A 20,478-nucleotide genomic window follows, 5' to 3' on the forward strand; every position below is an offset into this window, starting at 1 on the left:
TTTTCCGCAGCTCCTTTTCCTTTGCTTTATACTTCACAATTATGTGTTCCAATTAATTCAGAAACTGCTGAATGATTTATCACGCTTATTATATTTTGACATGAATTATTAATTCCCAAACTCCTTATTTCCCATAGCTGAGAATTCTGTTCTAGTAATTCTTCATCCTATACTGAATTAACTTATTTAAAAAATGCCTGTCAAGTTATCCTTTAATGAACTTCGCTTTTCATTCACTATCCCTAATCTACCATTCAATGCCTGGTCAAATTTGCTTTCATACAATTATTTGGTCATTTTGTTCCCCATTAAAATACAATTCAAATAATCATTCCGAGTCAAAACAGGCAATCTCTATGATGGCTGTGTCGCTGAAGTCAGATAAATCAAACGCATCAAACTTATGACTATTTTGATTGGCCCCCTCCAATGATTATGGTACTGGAACATATGGTTTTGATTTCAAGAGTTTGGATAATGAGTGGACAACTACAGTTTTCAGGGAAAATTCCTTCCCATTAAACTAATAATGCAGATTTGAAGATGGAAAGATGTGAATTCTCTCTCTCTATTTTTACTTCCTTGTACGAAGTAAAAAGGAAGTATTGTAATTGCGAAAAGTTTCAGGCAGCATATTTCAACGAAAATATCCATTTTGACCACTATCGAATGCAATTTAACGATGTTTTTGCGTGATATCTGTACGTAAGGACAGAATAAAAGACTCTTTGCCTCCAAAAAAATTATAAAACTGCTTTAAAATGAATTCTGAAGAGAATTTTTCATGGCGTCTGTACGAACGTATGTACGTACGTACGTATCTCGCCTAACTCGAAAACGAGTAGCCTCAGAACGTTGAAATTTTGTATATAGAACTGCTATAACATGTAGATGTGCACCTCGTATTTTGGTTGCAATCGGCCGCACCAAACGTATATAAATACTATATTTATATATATATCCACTCTGTTACTCGGCACAGTGATCTCAGTTTCTTTACTCTTATATGTTTGTAAATTGTACATTTTTTGCTTTAAAAATGATTGAATTATGTTGTTCTTATCATCCGGTTAAGGTTTTTATGCCTTTCGTAATTCTGGAAGCAATATTTGTACAATTATCAACAATTTAAAAGCTATTTAAGTGCAGTTAAGTTTTAAATAACATGGCGGACATATTTGTTTACATTTGAAACAGCAGAATTGTAGATTTGTTGCCAATCTAGAGAGACTAAGGGCCCTATTCACGACAAGGAGCGTAAATAACGACCTTCTCTTAATGGACGACCGCTAAATTTCACGGCTCCAGTAACCCTAAGGACTGTTGGTTAAATTGGCATTCGTGACAACGACCGTCGGAGGAAACCTTACGGTAATCAACCTTCGTTCGAGAGTTGGGAAACTTTGTTAAAATAAGCCAATCATATTACAGCTACTAGAGACACAGGTTGACTCATCAGCCATGTTCAAGTGTGGGCCTCGTATTATAGCCACGCTTTAGGGTTGTATTTCAGGTTTGGGGTGCCATTTTTGGCACTTTAGCGGTGTTCGCTAAAATGTTATTATTTAACATTCTAGGGTATCCAAGCTTCCGATTTTTTGCCTTCATATAAAGATGTGTGGCTTTTGTCCCCTTTCTTTTCTCTGCAGTTCAGCTTCTGCCAAATTTCTCATATGATTTAAGTTATTTTGAAAGTTTCTAAAACATTTTCATATATTATATTTCACATTTGTATATTAGTTAAAAATACTTTCTTTATTGAATTTTCAATTTTTACTTGTAAATACATGCATAATGTTAAGCGTCCCAAAATCTATTTTTTGACAATAAATTCCTCGCAGCTGTATGTTTAAATTTTTATGAGGTTGTACTGGATTTATAATCATACTTTTATAGTTATTTAACTTTTTTCCTTTTAGAATTCAAGGCAATTTCATGTGTCATATAAAAATTAGACGTCTCTCAGTGCTCTATTTGTATGATAATTCTTAATTTCTGAGCTATGGCATTTCAGTACTGATGGAGTTAAGCATATTACTTTTATTTACATTACATGTTAAACTATTTAGAGGCCATTAAAGCTGTGGGTACAAATTGGTATAAATACAACTTCAGTAATTTTTAAGTTTCAAAAGCTTTCCTGAATCAAAAGATAATTTTCTAAAATTTTCAATAAATGTTTACATGATGAATACATAAGTGCATGCTGGCGCTTCAATATATCTAGCAAGTTCACAGTTTAAACTTCTGAAAAAAATTAATAGCATGTCTGCATATAAAGCATGTTTTTTATTTTAAATATGCTATTTGAAGTTTGCTTACATGGAATCTAACATCTATTATTGTAGCAAACTGGTTAAAAATGTTATTTTGCATGTGTTAATCAAAAGGCTTTATGATTTTAAATACTGGTTCAAGACATGCACCTTTAAATTATAATGCTCAGATTGAAGTGCAAAATGCTGTAAAAAATACTTCAGTTCTCTGATGGTAAAAAAAATAAATTTTTGTATAGATTTAGTAGAGCAAAAATTCCACATCAAAAATAATTTTTCACCCTTGTTTAGGTAAAACGAAATTAAAAAATAATACGTACATAAATATATACAAATAATACATTTACATACGGAATTTGCAGATATTATTTACTAATCAATTATTTGTTATTGATAGCCACTTTTTATAACACAGAAAAAATACTGATAAATTTGTAAGAATTTACATGCATTAAATGAAAAAAAAACATACATATGCTGTTAATATTACACTTATCTGAATATTTAATGATAATTCCATAACCTATATAAGATTCAATGGTTGATCTTTACATTATGGTAACTTGGCGATTTTTTGGCGAAAATTTGGCAACCAACTCTCCTACAGCAACCCTCTATTTTTTTTCCCCGCCGCCATTTTGTCTTCACGAAGTAAAGACATGTTTCTTTTCTTTTTATCTACTGAACACTTCTTCGAACAATCTAGTAGCCGAATTACACTTATGCTAGAAATTTTATCAAACAAAACTGCTTAATCATGACAAATATTCACTGCAAAATTGGGAAAAAGTGCACAATACCATACTCCTTACGTGTTTTTCAAAATAACACATACACATAAACCATGTACACGCCGACTTATATTTACTTAAAAAAACATCCCAGTATTGCACAAAAATGGCATTGCGCACTATATCCATGTATACTATATCCATGTACACTGCTTTTTTCTCATAAATTAGAAAAATTTCACGAAAATACATGACAATTTTCTCAATCTTTAAACCCGGTAAAAAGAACATATATGAAATTACCTGATCGCGAAAAAGTATTTACCCTTTACAAATAGGAACATTTCCACATATAAAATAAATAAAATATCCAAAAACTTTTACCTCTAAATCATCTATTACATTATACACGTCACCAACGAATTCATACCGCAAGCATTACAAATACTTAGTATCAAATATTTAAATTATTTCCATGCACGTTTATTTCAACTTAAACGTATACCAAATTCCTACAAACATAAAATTCACAAAATAACTATCATTTAATTAAAATAGCACTAAACCATGTACACGTCGACTTATTTTTACTTAAAAAAACATCCCAGAATTGCACAAAAATGGCATTGCGCACACTCTTCACTATATCCATGTACACTGCTTTTTTCTCATAAATTAGAAAAATTTCACGAAAATACATGACAATTTTCTCAATCTTTAAACCCGGTAAAAAGAACATATATGAAATTACCTGATCGCGAAAAAGTATTTACCCTTTCCAAATATGAACATTTCCACATATAAAATAAATAAAATATCCAAAAACTTTTACCTCTAAATCATCTATTATATTATAAACGTCACCAACGAATTCATACCGCAACCATTACAAATACTTAGTGTCAGATATTTAAATTATTTCCATGCACATTTACTTCAACTAAAACATATACCAAATTCCTACAAACATAAAATTCACAAAATAACTATCATTTCATTAAAATATAATTAAATTCAAAATCACTACTTAAAATATAAATGAGCACATACATTAAATTAATAAAAATTACCTTACAATCCTAATTACTTCAAACTAAATCATTGCTAATAATAATTTTCCCAATAATACCAAATTCCTTTCCACCTTACATTTAGAACAATGCATAAAAATAATATCCTCAAATAATTAAAAATACTAACTTACCTAATCTTCTTCAGAATCTTGATTACGTGGCGGATACACTTTTCTAATTCATTCAATAAAATTATTGAAAGATTTTTTCTGTGAATTTTTCCTCCATACTTCCTCTGCTAAATAAAAAGCAAACTTCTCTTTATCATAATGCCTAAATACCCATTTCGAATTCACTTTAGTTAGGGCCATGGGATCCAAAAATTAAACAACACTGTTTCACACAACACAGAATAAAGCTAAATACAAAATTTCCACATTTTTTCCCGATTTCCCCCCTTTTCCGGTTAAAGAACCGTAATTCGTCCATTAATATCACATGACATATCCCATGATCTCTCATTTCCCTCACGCAAAATAATGCGTAATCGGAACTGAGTACTGCTCACAGTATTACCAAAGTCCCAGGTAGTAACCTTTATCGCTTCCAAAATGTCGCCAAACTACCAGTTACCATATTGTAAAGATCAACCGATTCAATCTATACCACTGCAAGGGCAATGCTTAAATCACAGTTCTTCTTGTTAGTTAATTTCTATATGTAAAAACATAAAAATATCATTTAGCTACAGATCTATAGATTATGGCCTATTGTAACAAGCATATGCAAAACACAGATAGTGAAAATAATGCAAAAACAGAATTTTTTTCACTTTTTTTTTTTTCCCCCTTAATGTAGTGCAATTCATTCCATTATATGGAAATCTTATTAAAATACAGCAGTAATTTGATATGTTTTTCTATTATAAATCAACAGCTTTATATAGAATGATTTTACTTCTTATTTAAATGAATGTATATGGAAATATCAAAATAAATGAAAAAAAAAAGGTCTGAATAAATCTTAGCCAACACTGCTAAGATATTCTTATTTTCAATAAAATGTTTCAAGGTATATCATTTTAGTTTAGTTCTTTTTCTATTAAAGCAGCTAACCTAAAACATATATCTCATTTGTTAAAAATATAGCTTAAGTAAGTTTTATGTGCATACTGAGTAGGCAGAAAAAAATAGCCTTGATTTAAAACCTGTTTTAAAGCAACAAGTAAATAAAATACACTGGTTCTATTAGCATGTCAAAAAAAAAAAAAAAAAAAAAAAAACTGATATTTACTCTAAAAAAATCCCAAGTATCACATTTTGATATATTACACTCTTACAAAAGAAGAAATATCAGATTAGGACTATACTCTTTTATGTATTTGATAACAAAGAAGAGTAAAACGTATGCAACATCACATTGTGAAAAATCCTGCAAGTCATTACAATAATAAGGTAAAAATCAGTTGATCATTCTTTCACAGTAGCACTAAGTTTTCCAATCAAAATTATGAATATGCCAAAACAAATTCACGATCGGTGCCTAAATTTAAGGTCACACAAAAGTAAATTTGATTTAGCTGAACATGAGATCTTCGGTGCTACTTTGGTAGACGGTTGCACGGATTTTGGCGAGTTTTGGGCAATTTTTCTTTTGGCGAGTAATACGACTTATGGTAAACCCATTGCTGGATAAGTTATTTATGGTAACCAATACTTTGTTGACATTTTATTTAAAAAATAATACGTGTTATTATGCATAAATTTCGTGTTTTAAATATTATTTATGGCTTCTAAATATTAAAAATCAATTTAATTTTGCATTTTTATTTGAAATAAAAATTTTATTCTTTATCATATTTTATGAAATTTTATGCTGTGGATGATGTAATCAGTGACGTCACCTTACTTTAAAAGTAATTGGTTTTAATATCTATAAATTTAATCTAATGGTTTAAACATTATTTATGGCTGTTAAATATTAAAATACAATTTAATTTTGCATTTCTTTTTTAAAATGATTTTATTATGTATGATTATTTAAATAATTTTAATTCTAGGTGTGATGTAATCAGCTCTCTGATTGGTTTTAGAATATTTGTGCATTAATGAGCTGTAATCAGCTCCCTGATAGGTTGCTGAAAATTTGTGCATTACCGCGCCATTTGAAAATTTAATTCATATCTTCGAATTCCTTCAAAAATGTCTCCTTCAAAGATGAATGTTGTTTTTGATAAGTACCAAGAATTTTTGGTTTCGGAATCAAAAAATTGTCCTTTGAGACCTTATTTTCGCCGCCAAAGATTTATTTATAAATTCTTGCAAGGGTCAGAGGAAATTTATTTTAAATTTTTGAAGGAAACGTCGCTAATTGTTTCTTCAATGAAGTGCGAAAATGTAGATCACAGATGAAGACCGTTAGAAGAGCCGATTCTGAGACGGCCGTATATGATATTGTGGTCATGTTGGAAGAAATAACCGCTGTAACGGTAAGAAAATTATTAGACATTCCTCCTTTTTTACCAACAATAAACTAATTGCTGTCATTTTAGCTCTAGTGTACGAAGCGTTCTTATTTACTTATTTTAAAGTATTTAAGTAATATTTTAATTCTTTTAAACGTTGGTATGATGTTTTTTAATTCGATATTCAATTTACGTAATATTTTAATCCAATTAAACGTTGGCGCAATGTTTTTATAGTGGTATTTTTATTCTATTTCTATGCTATATGAAAGTAATAATTTAACCTTTCTTTAGTATTTTATACTCATAATATATATATATTATATTCTATGTAACGTATTTTAAAGTATTTAAATTTAATAATATTCTAATTCTTTTAAATGTTGGATGATGTTTTTTATTTCGATATTCAATTTCAGTAATATTTTAATCTAATTAAATGTCGGCACAATGTTTTTATAGCGGTGTTTTTATTCTCTTCTTTGCTATATGAAAGTAATAATAACCTTACTTTAGTATTTTATACTCATAGTAAATGTATTTATTTACACTTGCCTGCCATCTTAAAAAACAACATTTTCAACAAAAAAATTAATCCATTATTTCTAACGATATTTTTTTTTTTTTTTTTTTTTTTTTTTTTTTTTTTTTTAAGTTTCTATGCGTAAAAACAGCGTTTTTCAAGATGGCTGACGTTTGTAGAAATCGCGCCAACAATTGCGCCAACGTAAATCGCCAAAAATCCGTGCAACCGTCTACCAAAGTAGCACCAGATCTTCCACGACAAATTTATGAACAAATTGATTTTCTTTAAAATGTACTTGCAAATTTAACAAAAGCATGCATGAAATTTAACATCAAAATCTAAAGCACTAGTATTTAAGAACAGTTACATGTATTAAATGAATTTAATCACACTTTTAAGAATGCAATTTTCTGATAAATTTTAATTTTTATACGAAAATAGGATTAATTTTGTAAAGCTACTTAAAACATATTTCCTGTTCACACATTTAAGTAAATTTAAAGGGTACTTTTCCGTTTCGCCGGCGCAAATCTCGCCAAGCAGACTTTATTGGCGACAACATTATACACATAAAAAATATTTAAAAAATTTTTGTTCTAAGAATTCTTTTTTTGAAGGCATAAACATTTTAATATCGCTTAAAACTTTATGAAAATACAATAAATAAAGACAATAAATTTGTAAAAAGACATTAATTTAAGAATTTACTATGCTTTCATGGTTCAACATCCTAAGTCTCCGGTTCATATCATGTGACCCCAAACGATCTCATCTCACGTAAACTACTCTACAAAAATCTGATTCTATCAGTAATTATCTACATTAATTTCAAGTTAAATCTTAATTTGGAACACAAGTTTAAATGCAAGAAATATTTCAATGCGTACGAATAGCTTACTCAGAAATTATGTAAAACTGCAGTGCTTTACTTCACTAATGCATTCTCATTAGAATTGATAAATTTAACCCTTGACTTTCCTTTTCTATATTTTCGGCTTCTGGTAAGAGCTGTGATTGCATCCTAATTGACTTAATTACCGAAAATGGCCTTAGACATAAAACTGATATATCTGATAAAAATTCTATGTAACTATATGCCAGTATTGAAAGAAACAATCAATCTGATAAGAAAAAGCTGCGACTTGTTTTGAAAATGAGGCGTAAAAGGTTACCAGCGAGAATATTCGTTTGGCATCCGTTGTACCATTATTGGCGACTTCATCGCTTGCGCGGGCAAAACGGAAAAGTACCATTTAAAGTAAGTATACTTAAAAATGCAACATGAAGATCTACTACTAGATGCATTATAATGGGCTCAAAACAATTTGTCGAATATTTAAATTAATACTTAACGTCTTCAAAATTCCTAAAAAATACATAATATATCTTACTATAAAGAAAAAACAAAATTATTTATAATTTAGATCACACTATCAAGGTTTTAACACTGGCGCCAACTAACAGATTTGGCGACAATATATTAGAATCAAAATAGAATGCTACTTTAAATTACCAGTCGTACAGTAAAATTAAATAAAAATAAAGGTTGTCGTTGTTCGTATTTGAAGATTTATATTATTCTTCTCTTATTTATTTATTTATCTTTTTCTGAATTTTTTAACAACGAATAGAAATATTTTCGCATAATTAAAGAAGTTTTCGTCGAATGATGCCGGTTCTCGGCTCGTCAGTTCGGTATCAAAGGAAGAAAATATGGCGGAAGGGGTGAATGCTAATGTTGTGAAATGAACTGAAGTAATAACCGGCGAGAGGCGCTGCTGTTTGTGACGTCAGCCTGCGTGCTGAGTGTTTTCGAATGTTTTGCGTGTGGACGAACGAAAGCTGATCTCGGAAGAGTGATACTGTTTTGATGGAAATAAAGAATGATTTATTAAGAATTTTTTTGTCTTTATTCATAATGCACCCAGCCTCGGGTAGAGGCAGGCCCGCAACTGAACGAACTGTTTTAAATATATTTGATTTATATATTTTCTGTGTTCTTCGTAACATAGTGGTACCCTCGGCGGGACTGGGTGCTTTGAATTAGAATTTTCCGATTGAACTTTTGATATTGAATTTCGATTTTGAATATACTTTGAAGATGGATTTGATCGCTTTAAAGGCCCAAAGAAAAGGACTTAGAATTGCGTTTACGCAAACCTCAAGAAAAACCGAAAGTGAATTAACTAAAGAAGTAAGAGATTTAAAAATACTTTCGATTTTGAAGTGTCAACTTTGTGATAAATTCCAGAGACTTGACGTATGCCAGAGTGCTTTATCGCAGGAGATTTTGCAGACTGAAGATGGAGAAAAATTATTTAGTGATGATTTTCAAGAAGCGGAGAATTATCGAGATAAGTTTCTAGAACAGTGTGCTCAAATAGATGCGGAAATACAAGCCTCCTCTCTTTCAAATAATTCCGAATCTAGGAAATTTAAATTGCCTAAAATTGAGCTTAAAAAATTCAGTGGTGAAGCTAAAGATTACCTGACTTTTTGGAGTCAATTCCAGAAAATCCACGATGACAAAAGTATCGCCGATGAAGATAAAATGCAGTATCTATTGCAGGCCATGGAACCCAAATCGAAAGCAGAACGCCTAGTCCTTAGCTTCCCGGCAACGGCAGCTAATTATCCTAAAGCCATCGAACAACTAAGAGAGCGCTTTGGACGCGAAGATTTACTTGTGCAAATCTATGTGAGAGACTTGTTAAGCCTAGTGATGAAGAACGCTGTAACCGGAAGAGTAAAAACGGATCTACCCTCCCTGTATGATGAACTAGAAGGAAAATTGCGAGCGTTGGAAAGTTTGGGGAGAACCCAAGAAAAATATGGGGATTTTTTGACTCCCTTAGAGGAAAGTTGCTTACCAGAAGAAGTATTGATGGCATGGGAAAGAAGCAGAAATCACGACTCCATTGAAACTAAAGGGAATCGATCTTTGAAATATTTAATGAATTTCTTAAAACAGGAAGTTAAGGGGGAAGAGATGGTTCTCCTCGCAAGAACTGGTTTCGCTTCCCAACAGAACCATCGGAAGAAAGATTTTAACCACGAACAGGTAAAGCAAAATGATCCCGTAACAGCATCAGCTCTAGTAAGTCTTGAGAATTCAGGTAAGAGTGTTCCGAACTGTAATTTTTTTGAAAAGAAACATTTTAGTGAAAAATGTTACTCTGCAAAAAAAAATGACTTTAGCTGAAAAACAACAATTGTTGTTGAAAAAAGGTGCTTGTTTTTCTTGTCTGAAAAGAGCGAGTCACATTAGTAAATTTTGTCCTTTGAAAGGTAAGTTAAGTTGTTCTATTTGCAAAAGTTGTAATCATTTTGATGTAATGTGTAATCAAAAGCTAAAAAATAATGATCAGATAAATGTTTCAAAAGAGAGTTCTCTTTCTAACTGTGGCAGACGCGAAACTGTATTTTTGCAAACGCTTTGCGTTCGAATTCGGTGTCAAGGTCGCGAGAAAATTATTCGCTGCATAATTGATAGCGCTGCATAATTGAAAGCCAAAGTAGCTACGTTAGTGAAAATATGACGAGTCAGCTTAAAGCATCTCCACTTCGGGAGGAGACAGTTATACATGCACTGTTTGGGGGGGACGAAACGAAACCTAAACAACATGAAGTGTTTTCGGTCGAGGTCAGCAATTTAAAAGGAACATTCGCATGTAGTTTTGAGGCATTATCAGAAAAAAAGGATTTGCGGTTTTATTCCTAAGGTTAAAGATAAAGAGATTTTGAATGAATTAAAAGAAAAAGAAATCGAATTTTCTGATCCATTGCGAAAGGAAATTGAAATTAACCTTTTAATCGGAGCAGATGTTATAGGAAAATTATTGACGGGAAATTCTATTGAATTACAGTCCGGGGTAACGGCTGTCGAAACGAAACTTGGGTGGACGGTATTTGGAAAACGAAATTTGGGTGAAAAGGATAATATTTTGAAAACATTTTCAATGCATGTCAGGAGAATTCCTCTGAATGAGTTATGGGAACTTGAAAAATTAGGAATATGCGCTCCAAACGAAACTGTTAAAATGAATGAAAGTTTTAATTTATCTGAATTTGAGAACAAAATGAAAATTCTTCCAGATGGAAGATATGAAGTAGAACTTCCGTGGAAATGTGATACGACACATTTAACCGATACTAAAGAATTATCCTGGAAAAGATATCAAAAGATGATCTATAAACTCAGATGTAGTAAATTTTTCGATGATTATCAAAATGTGTTCAAGGAATGGGAAAGGTTGAATATTATTGAACGCGTACCAGAAACCGAACTGAATAATGAATGTCATTATTTGCCACATAGGCCTGTAATCAAATTAGGAAGTGAAACCACGAAAATTCGTCCTGTTTTTGACGCTTCTGCATCTGAGAAAGGGAAACTCTCTTTGAACGAATGTTTGTGTAAAGGAATAAATCTTATTGAATTAATACCTGATATTATAGATCGTTTTAGAATGTATCCGATTGGTATTAGTGCCGATATTGAAAAGGCTTTTTAATGTTATCCGTCGCATCTAAAGATAGAGATTTTCTCAGATTTTTTTTCCCATGCAATGAAGAGCAATTAATTTATAGGCATTGCAGAGTTGTGTTTGGAGTTTCTTCGACCCCCTACTTGTTGAACGCATCTATAATGCATCTATTAGAAAACTGTCCACGTCAATATAGTGAAGTTGCTCAAAAATTGAAATCGTCATTTTATGTGGATAATTGTTTATCTAGTGTTTTTAGTATTGATGAACAGTTTACGTTTATTGAACATTCCAAATTAATCATGTCAAATGGATGTTTTAACTTGCGCGGTTTTGAAAGCAGTGTGGCTGGTACAAATGTTGACAAACATTCAGGGGATACTTCCGTTTTGGGGGTAATTTGGAATTTGAATAATGATACGCTGAGGTGCTGCACAGACACAGATACATTGACCTGTGATACGAAAATCACAAAGAGGACAATTTTGGCAATTGTGCAGACAATTTTTGATCCTATTGGTTTATTAACGCCAACTACATTGCTTCCAAAACTGTTGTTGCAAAAATTGTGGAAAGTGAAAATTGCATGGGATGATGAATTGTCTTCGAATGATGTAAATATATTTTTGAACTGGTTTAAAGAACTTAATGTTTTGAAAGATATTACTTTGCCTCGATACTTGTTTATCAATGACACGTCTGAACTACATGTATTTGTGGATGCTTGCAAGGGGGCGTATGCAGCGTGCGTCTTTGTTCGATCAATATTTAATTCTGAAGTAAAAATAAATCTCGTACGGGCGAAGTCTAGAGTATCGCCTTTGAAATCTTTAAGCATTCCTCGCTTAGAATTAATGGCCTGTTGTATAGGTTCTAGACTTGCAAATTTTATTATCAAAGCTCTCAGTTTGCCCGATTTAAAAGTTACCTTCTGGTCTGATTCAACCACTGTCCTTTGGTGGATAACAGAGCAAGGAAATTGGTCCGTTTTCGTCGAAAATAGGGTTAAAGAGATTCGAGAGTTGACGCGAGGTCATTCATGGAGACATATTCCAGGGAAACTAAATATTGCCGACTTGTTGTCGCGCGGATGTTTTGCGAAGCAAATGCTTCGATCTAGATGGTGGGAAGGCCCCTTGTGGTTGCGAGAAGGCCCTGAAAACTGGCCCACTGGTGAGATTATTTATTTGCATGAAGAAGTAGAATTGGAGAGAAAAAAAGAGTGAATATTGATCTATCAAAAGACGCACCCCCTTGGCATCGAATCAGTGTATCCAATTATGATAAAATGATTAGAGTATTTGCATGGATATTTAGATTTGTAAATACTTGTAAAGGTGGTTCTGAAAAGAATGGAAACATTGAACTTTCACAGTATGAAATTGAAAATTCTGAGAAAAATTTAATTCGTTCGGTTCAAAATTATTATTTTATTCTGACTGATAAGAAATATTATAATTTTATTGAAACGCTTATTGATGATGATGGTATTCTAAGAGTTAAAACGAGAATACTAAATAGAGATGACCATGAATCCTTTCTGTATCCAATACTGTTGCCAGAAAAATGTGATTTCACTAAGTTATTAATCAGAAATGTGCATAATAAGAACTGTCATGCTGGGTGTACGTTAAAAAAGGGAGTTGCACCTGATAAAATGGTGATGCAACAATATTCCTCCTCTGGACGACTTGTAAAAGTTCCAAAAAGACTTGATCTTTTAAATAATGTTTGTTATGAGTTTGAGACTCAACCTGAGTCTCAAGGGGGGGAGGATGTTGTGAAATGAACTGAAGTAATAACCGGCGAGAGGCGCTGCTGTTTGTGACGTCAGCCTGCGTGCTGAGTGTTTTCGAATGTTTTGCGTGTGGACGAACGAAGGCTGATCTCGGAAGAGTGATACTGTTTTGATGGAAATAAAGAATGATTTATTAAGAATTTTTTTGTCTTTATTCATAATGCACCCAGCCTCGGGTAGAGGCAGGCCCGCAACTGAACGAACTGTTTTAAATATATTTGATTTATATATTTTCTGTGTTCTTCGTAACAGCTAATTTGTAAGATGGTTGTCCACGTTATGTTCTTAATTATTAACAGCTGTAAGCACGCAGAACCATGAGGTTTCCAACCCCTATAATAATTTTAAAATGTATAAAGTTCTAGTTTTATTAACAATGTTACTGAAGAAAATTTGATTACTGTTGAAGGTTATTCGTATTGTGAAATATATTATGAAAAAGGATAGGTATTTGTTTTAACGTAAAATGCTTTAAGCTATATGCAAGTAACTTGAAAAAAAAAAATACTGAAAACTATGTAAAATGGATGTATTAAAGGTCATGCATTCATTAATTTATTACATGGGATACCGAAATACATCAATCCACAGGCAAAGTACTTAATAATGAAAAAAGACACTTCTAATAGAAACATTAGTATTCTTTATGAATTAGAGAAAATACATATAAGTATAATGTAAACATAAGTATAAGAGTACTAATTGTTATTTTTTTAATGAATTTTTACTTTCCGTTACGTTTAATACATTGTTTTCTGTCCTAACTTGAATTTAATACAAATTTATTTTCGTATATCACGTTTAACCTGTTAGTTTTACATCTACATACTTATTATCTGTGAATTTTTACTACCATTGCCTGCTAACTTAAATTTACATATACTAAAAACCACGTTTACAAAACATCACGCTTACGGCTCGGCTCATAGCTTGGCGAGTAAAAATGCAACGGCGCCAACGGGTTCTCTGCGGATGAAAACCCGACAATTTTACTGCACAAACACATGCACATTCCGCAATTCATTTTGTATTTATACAATCAGTTGATCGTCAATAAGTGACAATGAAATAAAAATACACATTCTGAAGAAATACGAAGAGTAATTTTTGTAACATTCTATGGAAAAATACGAAGCTGAACTTACCTCACCAACGACACTCTCCTGGACCCGGAATTCATTAATCTTGGCAATAATTAATTATCCATTGTCTATATTGTATGTAAATCGAACGCATTGCTTCGATCACGGAAAATTCGCTGCTTACGCAGAGAAATTCGACTAATTTCATTCAAATACGCTTCAGCTAAAACTGACGCAAAACCTTCCGCCATGTTTATTGCCGGAAATATAACCATCTGTTTATTTAACCCTCTAAGCGGCAAAGCCGTATATATACGGCCTAGAATATTTTTGTGATATCTGTAAGAACGTATATATACGTGCATATTAAAATATGTCAAAGAAATTAAAACAATATATCAAAATAAAACAAATCCAGGTATGAAATACCATCAGAGTTTTTTACATTAAAATAAAAAAATAACTTGTTCTCATGGTAGTTTTGGGAAATTTGCACTTTCTTAGGGAAAACCCTGTCCGCTCAAAGGGTTAACACGAAGGGTCAGACCTGTCCTTACTTTACCAGCCGTCTCGTCAATTTAACGCTAGCTTTGATGAGAATACCAATACTTGCGATTTAACTACTTGTGACGTCAGAGTACCACGTGATTCCGTAAATCTCACTTAACGCTGTGGTTAAAAATGTCATGAATCGGGCTTTAAGCTTCGCAACAACAAAAATAACGCCTTCATTTATTATTGCCAATTCAATCATGCTTAATCCTTTCTGGAATTTTTTCGAGGAAATAAGTGTTTAAGATTTACTTTAATTTTTTAATACAGATATTTTGAGTTTTTATGTATTTTTGCCTTGTCGCGAAGTGAGAACTGAATTAATTGAATGAGAAATACTAAATCGTCTGTGAAAAACTGTTTCTTTTCTGTTTTATTTGCTTAATTTCTTTCATACATCGTTCTAGCTTTATTATAGTATTTGAAAAGAACATGTGGCACCGATTAGATAATTTTTTAAATGATACAAATTTTGTGCATTCTGAGTTATAATATGAACGAAATATAATTCTGTTAAGTGAATCTAGCGCCAGAGTGTCGTTATAGTAAACAAATATAGTGAATTTCAAAGAGTGCATTTATTCTGTTGTGGTTTATGCGCTGTCGACGAAGTAGATTTTATTCAATCCAATCAATTTAAATGAAATTCAAGAAAAAAATGCGTATAATTTAATATTCCGTACAAGGAAGTCATGTGGTGTACACATCAGATTTTTTTAATAGTTGATAACAGCTTTTCTCAAAATAGATTGAGAGTAATTTCTTTCTTACACTAAGTTGCACAACGATCTAACACTGAATGTGGGATTATTTCCAATAAGCTATGCTCTCAGTGTCTGGTAATAGATTAAATCATTCGAAATTTTATTACTTAGCTTTTATAGGAACAAGGAACTAATATCTTTTCTTTTGCTCCATTCGTTTCTGTGTATTTTTGTTGCTTTTATTTGCTTGCACATTTGATAAATCACATAGGTTTTCTGAATGTGAATGAGATTTTCAGATGTTATGCTTGACGTTTAACTCGTTTGGCTTTACAAAATGGTTTCATAATTTTTTGTTTTCAGAATTTTTTTTTTCGAACTATAATACTAGATCTTGTGTTGTATACTTATATATAATGGGCAGTAGTAAGTTAAAATACGAATCAAAATTAATTTCTAGGTTTTGGGCTTAATCCATTATTTCATACTATAATTTTCTTAACCGCTACATATCACTGGATTGATGAACAGTCCCCAATGATAGGAAAACATTCATGAGGGAACTAATATATCTTTCTTTGCAAATCAATTGGTCAAAATTTTAATGGCCTTTTTATAGTTTTCTCCTATTAACAGCAATGCAATTATGTCCTTTGCATTTGAACTGGTGTCTTAAATAATTAAATTTCTCAACATCTTGAAAAGTGTTATTTTCGTGAATGGCCATTTTATATTGAGAGCAAATATATATTGATATACAGTCAAAAGTCGTTAATCCGGACTCGTCGGGACTTCGCCGATTCCGGATTATAGATCATCAGTTTAAATCTCGTAATATGGCATGCAGAAATTCTAAAATTAAAAATATGAAACCGTAATTTATGAAATAAAGAACAATTATAATCTAAAGGGTATCAAAATTTACAAAAAAAAAAAAAGCTTAATATTTATTTGTTTACTTTATTAAACATTTCTTTCAATGTAAGTTGTTTAAGTTGCTTCATTTTATGTGATAATACTTTCTCTTTAATTCTATAAACAGATATAATTTCTTGTTCAGTTACAAAGTCCCGCTGTTCAAGTCCCGTTAATTGCTGTGCCGAGAATACCGACTAACTTGTCAATCGAAATTTTTTCGTTTTCACTAACCTCTCTGTCACATTCTTCATGCCTTTATCCATTTTTTGCACCAATTCCACTTTTTGTTTGTTGGACATCGAAACATACTTTCGTTTTGTAGATCCTTTAAGTTCCAGCATCGGAAATTCTATTTGACATAATCGAAAGTTCAAGTTTACTTTTATAAAATTGCTCTTACAGTCTGCAAAAAATAAGCGGGATCCAATTCGAAGATTAAGGACAACGCAATCATTAACTGAAATAGATAATTTTAGCTTACACCGTCCGTTATACATTAAACACGCAGGCGAAAACGTATTCTGCACTTGCGCACACGCATATGCTCAGTAGTCAAGGTCTTACGCGCACGCGTAAAACGCCTGTGCGCATGTGCCAACGCGGCGCATGCGCAGAAAGTTTTTAGCTTTGAGGTCTGGATTATAGATCATTCCGGATTATGGGTGTCCGAATTAACGACTTTTGACTGTATTTTATATTGAGGCTTATGAAGTCAAAATAAAAAAACTTTAGTCACCTGTTTTTACTTTTAAATAGCAAATTTTATTTATTTATCGTATTATACATACTAGCAAATTTATCTTCTAAAGAGATTTAACAGAACAAATTAAAGCAAACTTCTAAATTAATGCTTGTACGGTGTGTTACTTTATCTTAAACTTCTGAATGTTATATACTGTATTCTTTCATTTGTTATTAGTATTGCATAATGAAATCAGAGCTTTTCTAAAACTCAACTTTCTTTTTTAAACTGAGATTCATCCCACGATAAAGCTAGAGATTTTTGCTTTTTACAATACCATATACTGAGCAATCATTAAACATAATTACATTACCAGAAACAGATTTGCCCCCCAGTTGCATTTACATACATAGAGAAATCAGGAATATTGCATTTTGAATACACTAACTTCAATTTAAATGTTCTTTTGAAATAATGAAGTATTCTCTGAAAAGCATACCATGTAGAGTTTGGTTTTTCTTGTAACTGCCTTAAACAATTAACCGCAAATAATATATCTAACTGAGTCATAGAAACTAACTATAGTAAAGAGTAAGCTAGTTCTTGCTAACGTCTTTTGTAAGTGTGTTCCTTTTCAAAATCAAGAGACATTGATTTAGGCTCATTTGAAGTAGAAAAAACTTTGAAATTCAACATGTTATGTTTAACTTACTCAACAATTAGAAGATATGAAAATGCCTATCTAAAAATAATTCATTTGAAATGAAATCTACTCAAATTCATAGAAATTTGGAATCTTTTCTAAATTTTAATATCTTAAATTCTTTAGTTTCAGTTCAATAAGACATTAAAGACATGAGTATTTGAACCAGCAATTACCAAAGTACCTGCATAAAGAGCAATAATTACTTTGAAATGCTCTTTTGGTGACTAAAAAGGCAAAGTTCATTACTCAATTGTTTAAAATCTTAATTTGTATGAAATTGAGAATTTTTTCATACCACTGTTATGGTGCCTGTTTTAATTCATATAAAACTTTTTTTTTTTTAATTCTGCATTGTTTGTTACTGTTGTCATCATAGCCATTCAGCTCATTCATGTAAATAATTTCTTTTAAATTGCCATTCAGGAAAGCAGTTTTAATGCCTAAGACCAAAACTTATATATATTCATACTTAAAACTGTGATGTCACAGTTTGAAAATCATTTTCCAACTGGTAAATAAACCAAAATTTATGTGTTCTTGATCCTTTCCGTTGCAGTTTTGAAAATAACAAAATGCCATTGATTGAAAAGGAAGAGTTGATTAAACTGTCTAATGACTCGAGACTTAAATGAAATTCCAAGCAGAAGGTATAGTTAATTTCTGGACTTCATTGGCAGTGAAAACAGAATATAGCGAACTGTACAATGAGGCTTTAAAAATTATAATTCTGTTCGCTTCTATATATCTGTGTGAAAAAGTGTTTTCACCACTAACTCAAATAAAAACAAAGGGCTTAAATCGATGGAATATATATGTTGATCTCTCTTTTATCCAAATTTAGAATAGCTGTTGCAACTCTCAGGGCTACAACGTGCAGGTTACAAATTAAATAATCACAGCAGGGATTATTAATATAAAGATTTAATATGGATATCTCACACAAGCTGAAAAACGTTACATTACTCTATTAAGTGCATACATATAACTGAGTGAAAAGGGAATTTCCCCGCTTAGTTCGCAGTTAAAGGAAAAAAATAATATTAATAAAAAATAGTCCAATCAGATGCGGTGCTCCTTCTGTTGACCTTCGCCGAGCCGTTATGTAATCGTCTGTCTGCAGCCGCCGTCTCCAACAATAGCTGTACAAGAATATCCATGTTGTAATTGTAAATATCGGAATTACAACATGGATGGATTGTATTTAATTTTCATGTAATGAGATAAAGAGTATTCAAAATCTTATAGCCTTGAATTATTAAAAACAAATACTACTTTTCTACTATTGACTTTATTGATTAATAACAATATAAAATTAAATTAATTTTAATTTATCGTGTTTTAAAATATGAGTATACTGGTAGTAAGGTATGCTAACATATTTCTTTGAATGTGACAAGGTGGTCCACAGAACATTCTAATTTGAAAAAGGGGCCATAGTTGAAAAAGTTTAAGAAACGCTGATCTACGGTAAACGAAATTGCTGTAAAGATCGTGGCTCTTTCAGTTTAGTAGGGGCTTGTGATTTAGAATAATGTTTTATGTGTCAGAGTTTTCCACAACTGAAACACAAAATTTTCGTCTTGCACTGCTTTCCTGTATGCATCTTTTTTTTTTTTTTAATAATAAAAGCAGATAAGTTTCTTCTGACTTATAGAAAGGGTAGCATTATCTTTTGTTGAACGATAACTTAACTTTTGAGGCATTATGAAGAGCTTGTGTAGCTATATGTTACATATTAATAGAATCTAGGATTAAATTCACACTAATATGATTTTATCATGAAACTCTTAAGTTTCAAATTCTGGTGGGCGTGACGTCAAAATATAAACCATTGGATTCATGCCACTTACTTCTGCACCGGATAATCATAAATTTGCCACTTGTTTATTCATTTCATCTAGATGCTATCTCATTGAGACTTCACGAGTCTTCTTTATGATTTCCAGATGTTTTCTTTTAAATATTTAATGCATCGCTCTTTTCAACGCAAATGGTATTAAGTTTCTCCTATATTTCTTTTACCGTCTTTTTCCAATGCAATAAGACAGAACTTGATTATTACTTTAAAAGTGCATAATTTTTCCTTTACTTCAAAATCTTTGGTTGCATCGTACTGTTTTTTTAAAAACTGCTTTAATGCCTCGGTAACCAACATGACGACTCCAAGCGGCAAAATTCATCATGTTGATAGAAATCACAGTATGCCGGTCTTTATCACTGCCCATTCCAGGTAAACAATACAACTTCTGAGGAATACAACTAATCATTTATCCAAATAAGCGTGTTAAACAGCTTGTTTCTTGAAACACATAAGGTTTATTTAAATACATAATAAAAGATACAAGCAAGAACCTAAGTAACATTAGAGGTACAAAAGAACTGCATCTCTGATGCAGTCAATAATAAGTGCAAGAACTATTAACTGCTAATATTAAGCTGAACTAACTGCATACTTATTTATACTTCCATATAGCTCATTGAATTTGCCGGTCATAATCTGTCATTGATAACATCTGTGGACACAGAAGTGAGCTAGATA

At 31.6% G+C, this 20,478-nt stretch overlaps 1 protein-coding gene across 16 annotated transcripts in view; it reads left to right on the forward strand.

Moving 5' to 3' along the window:
• The window catches only part of LOC118194955 (mutS protein homolog 5-like), a 317,359-nt gene that overhangs the window by 179,251 nt on the left and 117,630 nt on the right, over nt 1-20,478 (forward strand). The window lies entirely within an intron of this gene.

Source organism: Stegodyphus dumicola, chromosome 1 (genome assembly GCF_044657685.1).
Source record: "Stegodyphus dumicola isolate Sdum_Otavi_A_Nest chromosome 1, ASM4465768v1".
Lineage (NCBI taxonomy): Eukaryota > Metazoa > Arthropoda > Arachnida > Araneae > Eresidae > Stegodyphus > Stegodyphus dumicola.